This window comes from Eleginops maclovinus, chromosome 2 (genome assembly GCF_036324505.1).
Source record: "Eleginops maclovinus isolate JMC-PN-2008 ecotype Puerto Natales chromosome 2, JC_Emac_rtc_rv5, whole genome shotgun sequence".
NCBI classification, from domain to species: Eukaryota; Metazoa; Chordata; class Actinopteri; order Perciformes; family Eleginopidae; genus Eleginops; species Eleginops maclovinus.
In genome coordinates, this window is record NC_086350.1 from 866,087 (window position 1) to 876,025 (window position 9,939).

Genomic DNA, 9,939 nt, shown 5'->3' on the forward strand with positions numbered 1-9,939 from the left:
TATACACCTGAACATCAGCAGGAGAGGACTCTTTAAAGTAGAGACACTACATACTGATATACACCTGAACATCAGCAGGAGAGGACTCTTTAAAGTAGAGACACTACATACTGATATACACCTGAACATCAGCAGGAGAGGACTCTTTAAAGTAGAGACTCTACATACTGATATACACCTGAACATCAGCAGGAGAGGACTCTTTAAAGTAGAGACACTACATACTGATCTGTCAATGAGGTACTAACTCCGAAACAGCTGACAGTCACAAACTGGACTTTGGCAGGCCTTATCAAGTCATCAAAATCTTTTAGTGGACTTTATTGCTTTCATTGTTGTTTACAATGATGTGTCCAATTAAATTCCATGAATCTTTGACCAGAAGCTGTGTCACTGTAACCACACCTGAATGTGATGAAAGCTCACCTACAGCTGCAGGGAGTTTAAGTTTCACATTATCAGATAAATCTGGACCAGTGGAACTGCAGTCGGGACCAGATATCAGGAGTTTCTCAACAACTTCTAGCCGACACTGGTGAGTGAAAACAGCCATCTAACCTGCAGTGACACAAACATTTAAATCTGCTGTCTTTCACGTGTGTTTTCACTCCCACTCTGTCCAATACCGTAATCAGGACCGGTCGGGACTTTCTCAGCAACACACACTGCCGACTTCAGGCGATCGTATTAAGTTTTATATCTTCAACTTCTGCATTTTTTTCAGTGGCTCTACACGCTACATACGTGTCTCCACATAGATCAGATTTAAGATTGAAACGTATTATCTGATTGGTTGATAAAATGCGGCAGCCCTCTATCATCAGTTTGGGATAAGGTAAAGCAGGAGGTCAGGTGATGTACAATAAAGACAGACAACGTGAGAGAGGAGACTGGGTGGACTCTGACCTCGGAGAAAGCTGATCTTGTCCCATGTTTAGCTAACTCTACGGGGAACTGTTGATCAGACTGAGATTGAGGTTAAAGTACTGCATAGCAGGGATGAAACCTGAAACTCCATAATGACTCCGCATTTCATCACTTCCTGTCTCCTGGCGTGGAGGTCAATGGTTTTCTGAATGTGTTTTGATCCTGAAATGAGGTCTGTGGTTAACACACACTGAAGAGACTTTCACGCTTTGTTCTTCCACATAAAATACATCAGATACTCAGCAAAATGTTTGAAGTGTAAAGACTCAGACTATGACTGTTTGTCCTCAGACGGTTGACTGCAAGGTGTCTCGGATTGTCTTCAGGAGAAGTTCATCATGAGGTTTCTCGACTGCCCGGGAAACAAGCTAACCGTCCTGATTTCCTGCCTGGTGTGTGTGATTTGTGTCTCGGTCTGGCTGGTTTTGAACCACAAGACAGGGGACAATGTACGTTGGAAAGCAGAATATAAAGAAAAGAAGGCAAAGTTGAGGAACACGGAGGCCAGAATTGGCCAGATGATCCAGACAAAACAACTGAAGATTCAGGAGATGAAACGCTCAGTGGAGCTCAGTAAGGAAGCAGCAGACAGAGAGATAGCAGGTGATGTTCAGGTCTTCACCGCTCTGAAGGAGTCTGTTGAGAGAAGCCAGGCCAAGCTCATCGTCACCATCAGAGAGAAGCAGAGAGAGACAGAGGAACAGGCTGAAGGCTTCATCAAAGAGCTGGAACAGGAGATCTCTGAGCTGAAGAAGAGAAGCACTGAGGTGGAGCTGCTGTCCCGCTCTGAAGATAACTTCAAACTCATCCGGAGCTTCTCATCTGTCAATGCTGTTCCACCCACCAAGGACTGGACAAATGTGGACATCATTCTACCTTTATATGACGTCACTGTCAGGATTACTTTGAGTAGACTCAGGTCAAAGATGAAGAGGATGTTTGCTCTGGCCAAACTGAAGAGGTACCAGCGGTATGCAGTGGATGTGACGCTCGATCCCGACACAGCACATCCTAAACTCATCCTGTCTGATAAACAAGTTAAACACAGTGAGCGGGGGAAAATCTCACAGACAATCCAAAGAGATTCGATTCCTGCCCTTGTGTCTTAGCAAAGCAGAGTTTCTTCAAGGGAAGGTTTTACTATGAGGTTTCGGTGAGCGAGAAGACGAAGTGGGATTTAGGAGTGGCCAGAAAGTCGATCAACAGGAAGGGCATCGTCAGCCTGAACCCTCAGAAGGGTTGCTGGACGATATCCTTGAGGAACAATGATGAGTATTACGCTGGTGCTGGCCCTGCAGTCCGTCTCTCTCTGAAGTCTCAGCCTGAGAAGGTGGGGGTATTTGTGGATTATGAGGAGGGTCTGGTCTCCTTTTATGACGTCGACACTGGAGCTCTCATCTACTCGTTTACTGGCTTCTTCTTCACTGAGGAGCTCTACCCATACTTCAGTCCCAGTCCTAATAATGGTGGTAAAAACGGTGCCCCTCTTATAATCTCCAGCATGGACTTGAACAGGATCCATCAAATTTGAACACAATATCCCACGTGGGTTTGGCTAATTTGAAATGCAGTATTCTTAAAGTGAATATTCGCCCCACGTTACTCACACGAGATTTACCACGGCTAATTTTGATGTAGCTACTATCAGCAACAAAATGAACATATTTTTAAATGTATTTGCTCGATAGAAATGGTGCAAAAATAACTTCAAACTGAAAGCCATAATTTAGACGGCAGCAAAAACGTTGACGATGTTTTCTGCATGGAGATCGGATCGATCAGGCTAAGCTAACGTAGCTGCTCCGTCAACACAGACATGAAGAAAGACTGTATTCCCCATGCCAGACTGTCTGGAGTTTGTACATGTATAACTTTTCGTTTCTGAACAGATATGAGGAGCTGTGAGCTCTGTGTGCTAACGGTTTGGTTTTCTGATTCAACGTCAGTGACGAGGCTGATTGGCTTGGATTAGATTTTAGTTGAAGAGATTGAACTCTTGATTCAGGGGGAGTGAGCATCCGTCCGTGTCTTTGCTTTGACTCTACATGTTTCACGTTGGTGTGACGCACCATCATTGTTCAGAAAATGATCTTCGGGTTTGTACTTATGTTTTCATCATGTCTTTTAAATCTATCTCAAAGTGTCACTTAACCATTGAGCATTAATTAAAGGTCCCATATCATCCTCCTCTTCAACACTATATTCCAGGTCTCAGATATACAGAGCCTGTCTCTGATTGGCTGAAACACCAAACAGATCATCCCATAACCCCCTCTGTTTCAATTCTGTTCCTGAAGAGCTGATTCTGTGTCCGAAGCTTTAAATGCTAATGAGCTGCTGCAGGCCACGCCCCTCTGCCGTGTTTCTGGCTCCCCCCCCCCAGCAGCTCCATGGTAATGGTGAACACTGCGGAGGGGAAGCGTTTCACAATGTCAGAAACTCAGAGGACCTGCAGGAGGGGGTTCAGGTGAGTGGGTGGGCGGGTGGGCGGGGCTTACCATGGGTGGTGGTGTAATCAACCAAAACCTAACTCACCCATTTGTTGAGCGGCTTTCCCATACTTGGATCAGGAGGAAAGAGAGAACTTTTAATGCTGAATCTCTTAAGACAGGGGAGACATTTATTTTAAAGACATTGAAAAGTGCATTTTGTATGAAAGGGGACCTTAATAAAAACCCTCCGGATCATATCTGTGTGTGTGTGTGTGTGTGTGTGTGTGTGTGTGTGTGTGTGTGTGTGTGTGTGTGTGTGTGTGTGTGTGTGTGTGTGTGTGTGTGTGTGTGTGTGTGTGTGTGTGTGTGTGTGTGTGTGTGTGTGTGTGTGCAGGAAACTGAAAAACCGCAAGATTTTATCCCAAAGAAAATGTCTCAATCTGGTGGAAAATAGAAAAACAGTTCAATTCTGAAGACAAGCTGATGTGGTGAAGTGGATTCAATGGATGATGAACTGGAGGCACGATTACAAAATAAAAATATCTGCAAAAAATAGTAAATATTTGATCCTGATGAAACTGTTTTCTGGGAGAACTCGGTTTGTGTGTCAGGTTGCATCGACTTGAGGTTCAGTCTCAGCAGCAGAACTCACGAGGTGAAGTGTCCTGGTGCAGATGATCTGGATTAGATCTTCCTGCTTCATGTTTCTCTTGCTCTGCTTCCAGGACACAGATTTACAGCCTGTCTCCAGGAAACCCTGAGCCAAGAGCTTCTCTTTTTAAACGTAGGAATGTGAAACTCACCCAGCGCTTCGTCTGCCATCTGAAACGCTCTCGTTATTACTCAGGAGATTTTTACCGCTCTGCTCCAGAACTCGCTTTTATAGCTTTCTGCGTCTCTGAGTTCAGGATCCAGTCCATCGACGAGTCCAGGTTTCCGCCCTGCTGATGAATCTAGGATCCTTTGAAGTAAAGTTTTGAACGCAATAAAGTACTGACACTAAGTGGTGTTCAAGCACTCGTACTGCATTAAAGCACCTGAACACGTGTTCCCCACTGGAGGCAGATTTCCTATTTCCTTTATTATCCTCATTTCTGTAACTACCAACAAAACTACGGCCATTATTATCAACACCTTAGTATTTAATATCAGTTATAGGTTTAACATTTCTCTTTACTACATGAAAACCATCTTGCATTGAAAACTGAAGCTGCTGAATGTTCTCTAAATGCTGCATGAGTTTTGATTTGTGTTTCTATATCTGCATCCTTTCTGAAGCGGCAGCACGTTCCTGTTCCTCTAATGGAAGAGATTTGGGATGTTGTAACGTGTCGGCACCTGTCGGCCTCCGTAATCACTGCAACTATAACAGAAAGAAACCCTGGGCTCTGAAAACATTTAGTATATTGTTCACATTTCAAGACATATTAGACACAACTCTGTATTTGTGTCTGTGGTGAACGTGTTATAGTTACAGTGCTTTACTGGAGTCTAGCGTCAGGAAATGAAACGGCTGCTCAGAGGGGTTTTATTCGTCCTGCGGTTGAAATGATGTCAGAGTTTATTCTTTGTGGCTGGGAGCTTTTATTTTATGAGTCTGAGACTCTCTGCTCAATCTGTTCCTTTTGTCTTCATTGTGTCTCTGTGCATCCGTCATCAGAAATATCTCATGTTTTGTTTAAGTGGCTGCAACAGCAACCGGTGCAAACGCGTTACAACTTCCCAAACTCTTCCATCAGGAGGAACGTGCTGCAGCTTCAGAAAGGATGCAGGTATAGAAACACAAATCAAAACCCATGCAGAAACATCTGCAGAAACTCTTCAACAACTGTGGGATTACGTCCTTCCTACCTGCCCCGTGAGTTTCCCCACACCATTGTTGCTGCTGTTTACATCCCACCATCAGCTGATGCAGGTGACGTCATCCACTCCTCTCCAAAATGTGTCCCTCTTGTTCAAAGGCAGCCTGTATCCACTAGGACAGTTAGGAAGTGGACCCCCGAGGCTTTACGGGACTGCTTTGTGACCACAGACTGGGATGTGCTTTGTGTGCCACATAGATAGGACATCAACAGCATCACCGACTGCATCACCGAGTACATCGACTTCTGTGAGCAAACACTGCCAGATAAAACTGTTCACTGCTTCCTGAACAATAAACCCTGGATTACCAGAGACCTGGAACAGCTTTTAAACAAGAAGGAAGCTTTCAAGTCTGGGGACAAACCACTGCTGAGGAGCATCCAGCACGACCTGAGGGCCAAGCTGAGGGACGACCTGAGGGACAAGCTGAGGGACGACCTGAGGGACAGGCTGAGGGACGACCTGAGGGACAGGCTGAGGGACGACCTGAGGGACAGGCTGAGGAACGACCTGAGGGACAGGCTGAGGGACGACCTGAGGGACAAGCTTAGGGACGACCTGAGGGACAGGCTGAGGGACGACCTGAGGGACAGGCTGAGGGACGACCTGAGGGACAGGCTGAGGGACAAGCTGAGGGACGACCTGAGGGACAAGCTTAGGGACGACCTGAGGGACAGGCTGAGGGACGACCTGAGGGACAGGCTGAGGGACGACCTGAGGGACAGGCTGAGGGACAACCTGAGGGACAAGCTGAGGGACGACCTGAGGGACAGGCTGAGGGACGACCTGAGGGACAGGCTGAGGGACGACCTGAGGGACAGGCTGAGGGACGACCTGGGGACGATGCCATCATCCACCTGCTGCAGCGTGCTCACTCGTACCGGGAGGGGTCGGGGTGCTCTGTGAGAATCACCCTCTTTGATTTCTCCAGTGCATTCAACACCATCCAGCCCCGGCTCCTGAGGGACCAGCTGCAGGCTATCAGGGTAGACGCGTCCACCATCTCCTGGACCACCAGCTACCTCACAGACAGGCCACAGTGTGTCCGGCTGGGCCGTGTCCTGTCTGAGGTGGTGGTTGGTAGTACAGGAGCCTATCAGGGGACTGTGCTTCTCCCTTCCTGTTCACCTTACACCCCACTGACTTTAATACAGCTCAGAGTCATGCCACCTGCAGGAGCTCTCTGATGACCCTGCAGTGGTAGGGTGTTTAAGGGATGGACGGGGGGAGGAGTACAGAGCGCTGGTGGAGGGTTTTGTGGAGTGGACTGGAAGAAACCATCTGCTTCTGAATGTGGCCAAGACCAGAGATGGTCATTGACTTCAGGAGGAAGAGGACGTCTCCACTGCCCCTGTGCATTCTGGGAGAGGATGTGGCTGTGGTGGAGGACTACAAGTAGCTGGGAGTGCACCTCGACAACGGACTGAACTGGAGGGCCAACACTGACGCTGTGTACAAGAAGGGGGTGAGCCGACTCTATTTCCTGAGGAGGCTGAGATCCTTCAACGTGTGCAGCAAGATGTTGGAGATCTGCTACCAGGTGGTGTTGCTAGTGCTCTCTTCTTTGCTGCCATCTGCTGAAGCTGTGGTGGAGAGGAGGACTCTGAACAGACTGCTGTCCATCATGGATAACCCCCCCCCCCCCCCACCCTCTCCACCTGCAGCTGGAAGGACAGCAGAGCTCCTTCTCCAACAGACTGCTCCAGCTCCGCTGTCACAAGGACAGATTCAGGAGAACCTTCCTGCCCTCTGCAGTAACTCTGTACTATGACTCCCCTCTGGCTGCAGGACTCTCTGCTCCACAGCCTCTCAGTGACCTGGACTGAACGTGCACTCCTTATATTTGTATATTTCTCATTTTTATTTGAGTTCTAATTATTTGTTCTGCTTCTTTTTGTATTTTGCTGCTGCAATGAAAAACTGTTCCCAGTTTGGGATTGATAAAGTATTCCTGATTCTGAACTCATGCAGCATTTAGAGAACATTCAGCAGCTTGAGGAAACATGAGCAGCGTTTACTAAAAGCTCTGGATCTTTTCCTTTGTGTGTTGCAGCTTTTAGGCTGATACAACTATAGTGCAGGCTCTGGTGCTTAGTTTGCTAGCGGAAAGTGGGGGGGCCATCAATTTGCTGTGCAGTGTCGTACAGTTAGAAGTGAACAAAACGTCCCGTTAGCGGGGTTAGCTCTCAGCTTTTTACAAGGAATGCAAACCACTCAAAGATGAAAACGAAAACCACGAAATATACAAGAAGTTATGTAATCAGAAAGGGTGTGTGTGTGTGTGTGTGTGTGTGTGTGTGTGTGTGTGTGTGTGTGTGTTGGTGTGTGCGTGTGTGTGTGTGTGTGTGTCTGTGTGTGTGTGTGTGTGCGTGTCTGTACATATGTTGGACAGTTGCGTTCACTGTCTGACCCTCGGGGCAGTTTTAATGTCTGCTTTACTCTCAGTTTCCACTTGTTATTTCCAGCAGCCCGCTGCCGTCCAGCAGTATGTCTTTTATTGACAGGGAGGGAGCATGTGTGTGTGCCTGTGCCTGTGTGTGTGTGTGTGTGTGTATGACATGTTGACGGAGTTACAGCGTGGGGACTCTGGTCTTCAGATGGTTAATCTTCATTTTATGGTCCACAGACTTGTTTTTCTGTCAGAATGACTCACGCTCTGGTCTGTTAGCGCTCTACGAAGGGACAGACGTCTTTGCAGTGCTCTGTGGTCTTTAATATGACCACACAGATACAAATCAGTTGCCTGTTCATCATTTAAAGTCTGCACCAATGAGAGTCATTGTTTGAGATGTTTAAAGAGACCCTATCCTGCTCATGAACACAGGGATTTTAGCCTTTGCAGACCATTTACATGCACTAACACAGTGGAGTGGTGGAGTTTTCTCCAGGGGGGGGCTATAACTCCAAAATGTATATATAAAAAGAAAAGCATGCATACATGTACTAAGGATCAGACCAGTGTATTTACATCAATGAAAACAACAACAACAACATTATAGAGAGATAGAAGTGCAAAGAGGAACAAGTGCGATATATAGAGTACAGTATATGCAGTTCAGAGTGATTATGTAAAGATAAGGGCAGTATAAAGAGGGGGGGGTAATTGGCATAGTATAAACAGATGTAGTATGAACAAATATACAGATGTGCTATATTACTATACAGAGGGCCAATATAAATATCTCTATCTCTATCTCTATCTCTGTATATTTGAATAGTATATATCATATATAACATGGACCATGCACATACTTTATGACAGAAGGCTGTGACGTCAGCCCCGCCGCCAAATCCAGCTGCATTCAGCTCGGGGCGCAGGAGAGGTGCGCCCCAACATCGTCCTATCTCTTGTATTGAAGAGGAGCTACTGCGCATGTACAACTTTTAACGAGAGTCTATGGGCAAAGATTCCTGCGCCCCAGGGCGGAAATACGTCACCAATCAGACAATGTCAACGAACGAAACAACTTTACTCATCATTAACTATGAAATATTTATCTTGCACATCTAAACAAATATATATTTCAAATGTTTTTATTTCATTTATTTTATGTCTTATTCAAGGAAATGTGGTGAGAGGTGAGTGGTGGGGGCGGCGCCCTAGCGCCCTCTATTGGCCAGCCGCCACTGACTAACACCTAGAACTCACTTCAGGAGAGGGGAAAGTACAGTAAGATTAACAAAGTTCAGCTTCATGAGTATAATGAGCTCATAGGAATGTAGAAATGTAGGTTTAACAGACATTTTAATTAACCTGGTAAATGTAAAATATCTGTAGACTGCCCCCCCCCCCCCCCCCCCCGCTCCTCCCAGTGTTTGATCAACTTACATTTTGCACAAACCAGAGACACCAGGGTTTACCTTTCCTGTACAATATTACCCATGATGCTCAGTTATTTTTCACACCCGGGGGTTTCAGTCACTGATTGAGGAATTTCCTGTTTGTGCAAAAATCGAGACCCTAAAGCTCCTGTTAGGAAAGTTAAAGACAGAGCCTGTGTGTGTGTGTGTGTGTGTGTGTGTGTGTGTGTGTGTGTGTGTGTGTGTGTGTGTGTGTGTGTGTGTTGTGAGGAGGTGTGTTCCCTTTGCTCCTCCTCTTTCTCTGATTCTCTCTCCTTCACACATCAGAGCAGCAGTGTACAGAATCGAACCACCAACACACACACTCTCACACAATCTCACACACTCTCACACAATCTCACACACTCTCACACACACCTTCAGTGTTTTATTTTCAAACACACTCATGGACTATCACCACTCTCTGCTGCTGCTGTGGACCTGCAGCTTCCTGCCAGGTGAGAGGGGGGGGGGGGGTAACAGTGTAAATGTCGACCATATGAATTAAACATGGCAAGAGGAAAGTCAATGTGAAGAATGAAGTTCAAATCTAGAGAGGAATGTCAATAATTAAAGTCGATGTCAATCAATGTCCAAACTAAACTCAAAGTCGAGCTTAAAGTAGATGATGGTAATACAATGTAAATGTGGTGAGAAGACAAACCAGTCAAAAAGAAAGTCAATGGAAGGTTTGAAATCAATGTCCAGAATAAAGTTCAAACCTGATGAAATAAGTCGATGTCAAACACTAAATGGAAGTCGGGAATAAAGTAGATGATGGTAATACCATTGAAATGTCCGGAGAAGTCCAATTTGTTGGTCAATGTCAGGATTGGTCAAGAAGAAAGTCAATGTTGAGAATAGAAATGCAAATAGC

At 46.1% G+C, this 9,939-nt stretch overlaps 1 pseudogene; it reads left to right on the top strand.

Moving 5' to 3' along the window:
• Positions 1 to 382: 382 nt before the first annotated feature.
• Positions 383 to 3,111, top strand: LOC134880842 (E3 ubiquitin-protein ligase TRIM39-like; annotated as a pseudogene).
• The last annotated feature ends 6,828 nt before the right edge of the window (positions 3,112 to 9,939 follow it).